The following is a 3,098-nucleotide window of genomic DNA, read 5'->3' on the forward strand; positions in this document are numbered from 1 at the left end:
TGATTCAAATTTGAATTAAATTAAATATAAGATATTTAATTTAACTATTAATTAATAATTAATAGTTTTGTTTAATGATTTAATTAAATAAAAACTATAAATTATGCGATAGATATTCATTAAATATGATTTAAATGAAATATTAATTTAATATAATTAATAAACAAGTTAATTAGTTAATTTAATATCTTTATTAATTTAAGATTTTCAAATTAATAGAATCTCATTATTTTCTCCAACTTCCTGAATAAGACGGAGTTTTAAATACACATAAGAAAACATGTTTTTTCAATTTAAGCCTTTGTCTCTCGCGAATTCTTTAGAGATTCTCTCAAAAGATTTTTCCATTCTAATTGGTTTCCACAAATCAATCTTATCTTAGAGGATAGGAAGTTCTTTAACGGGTGGTTTCTCCAATTTGGAGTTTTAGTAGATTCAGAGGCGTCAAAATACGTAAGTTTTTCTTTCTCTAATCTATAATTTTAAAGCACGTTTAGCCTCAATTAGAAAATTGTTTCTGTAACTATTACCAATGTACGATATTTTTAAGTTTCCAATTAAATTAATCTAAGATCACTGTAAAATCTTCTGCTGCAAAGGGCTTTAAGCCCTTCAGTGCATTAATCATTCTTCGTATCGTCAGATCAAAAAGCGAAAGGGGCTGTGTTAAATTAGGTGGAACCTGAGGTGGCAAGACAACACATCAGTAAGTGTTGATATTTGAGCAAAGCATTCAATTATGTATCATTTCTCCTGGCCAGTTCTTCAACTAAACCCGTTAGCCTTTCTATTTTGTCTTTTAGGACCATATTTCATTGTTGGAGCTTTTTGTAACAGCCCGAACTTTTAAGCTAAGCTAAAGTCATTACTCAAAGATAAATATCAAAATACACTTTTTGAAAAAGGAAAAACTAAAATTTTAATATCAATAAATGTTTGAAGACTTAAAAATCAATAAACCAATAAAAATAATTTGATCAAAACGTGACTCGCAGGTACTAACATTTTTTTAGCATCAATAAACGTTCGAAGACATAATAATCAATAAACCAATAAAAATAATTTCATCAAAACGTGACTCGCAGGTACTAACATTTTTTTTTTAAGAAATAAAGATAAACAAATGAGACCAAACTTTATATAAGGTTTCTAAAACCAAAATACTGAAAAATTGATACGTAGGCGCGAACGCAAAACTGAGTCCCATATGACATGTCATGGACCCTTCTATTGGTCCCGTTATTAGTACCCTTCTACAATCCTATACCTTTTTCTGAAATATTAAACATAAAAAAGAGTGGGTATATAAATATACTCAGTAAGGGACCCTCTATTGGTCCCGTTAGGTGATCTGTTAACTTCTCGTTAAAAACATAATAATAGTGTCATGCATCCAATGGAGCACCTGGACGAGTGAGATCATACGAACACCCCTTATCGTGCAAGTGACCCGTAGGAACACCCCTTACCGTGCGAGTGATTGTAGATACACACTTAGCAAGTGAAACCATACAAACATTATTTATCGTGAGAGTGACCTATATGGACACCTCTTATTGTGCGAGTGATCGCAGGTACACACTTCATAAACATGTTTGTAATAAATAGGTATACTCTTAGTTGTGCGAGTGGTATCGTCGGAACACACCCGTTATCGTGCAACTGACGTCGTATACACAGTAAAACTGTCCTCTAATCGTGCATGTGATCCATAGGTACACCCCAAAATCGTACGAGTGGTTTTGTCCTTATCGTGTAAGTGAGCCCACAGATAGGATCACAATACATATGGAGTAAAAAGCTCAACAAACAAAGTTACCCAACGAACTCCAGTCCAAAGCATGTAGCAACATCATAAACATGACATGAATATCAATCATAACATTGATCCTTAAATGATTACATATCATGCGTCATAACATATCAGTCATCAATATTAGTCATCAACATAAACACATTACGCATCTTAGCTACATCAATGCAAAAGAAAAAATACATGCAAGCTCTTAATTTTATGTTCGAAGGGCCAGTAGTAGAATCCCCTACGTGAGATTAACCAAACAAAATACTCTCTAGCTGATAGTAAAAATTCTTCAATTAATTCGATCCCAAAATTGAGGTTGAAACCAATTCAACCTTGATGAGAAATTTTCATCACTTAAATCTTCAAGCTTTTCCATAAGGACCAATCTTAACCAAAATTGGTGAGGCAGCGACAGAAGGTTATCTTAGTGATGAAGATGAAAAACCTTTTCTTTTTTCTTTTATTTTCAATTTAAACATTTAAAAGTTATTTATAAACCCAAATAATAATAATCACAATAATCATTACTATTTTCTTTTCCTTTTAGGATATACAACACTAATATATACATATATTTTTATTCTCATTATCTTTCATCAATAAATTTCTTCAGTGCATAAAATCTTAGGGTGTGTTTTGGGGAAGGGTTGAGTTATGAAGGGTTAGAGTTATGATAACCTAGTGTTATGATAAACCTAGGATTATGATAAGATGACCCCCTCTAGGTTTGTTGAACTTACGACCCTCACTAATTTTTAATTTAATCAAATAGTTCTTATAGTTTGTTAATTGTTGTAATCAATTCATGGTAATTTGTTAAAATTGTACCATTTTTTTTTATTGAATTGATATTCTTTAAATATTTAAGTTAATTAACAAAATACAATAAAGTTGAGATTGATATCAAAATCTTAATTTCACAAATATATTGATGTGAATTCCAACAAAATCTTCTCTAATAAATCACTTATTTTCAAATTTCGTAAATTCCAACATGAATTATCTTAATTCAATAATTCAATTTTAACTTCAAATCTTAAGATGACTCTCAAATAACTTCAGATAATCGATAAAAGCACCGTACAAATTTGGGATGTTAAATTTTTTCCAATAATTATATTCAAGTATATAATTATCAATTTTCCTTTTCTTTTTTCAAATAACCAACTCTAAATTTCTCTTTCTTCCTCAATTATTTTCACATATATCCTTACTAAATATTATATATATATACATAGATACATAGTTATTCATTTATTTTCCAAAACAAATCAAATCTTCCTCTTTCCTCATT

The sequence above is a fragment of the Cucumis sativus genome, chromosome 2 (assembly GCF_000004075.3).
Source record: "Cucumis sativus cultivar 9930 chromosome 2, Cucumber_9930_V3, whole genome shotgun sequence".
NCBI classification, from domain to species: domain Eukaryota; kingdom Viridiplantae; phylum Streptophyta; class Magnoliopsida; order Cucurbitales; family Cucurbitaceae; genus Cucumis; species Cucumis sativus.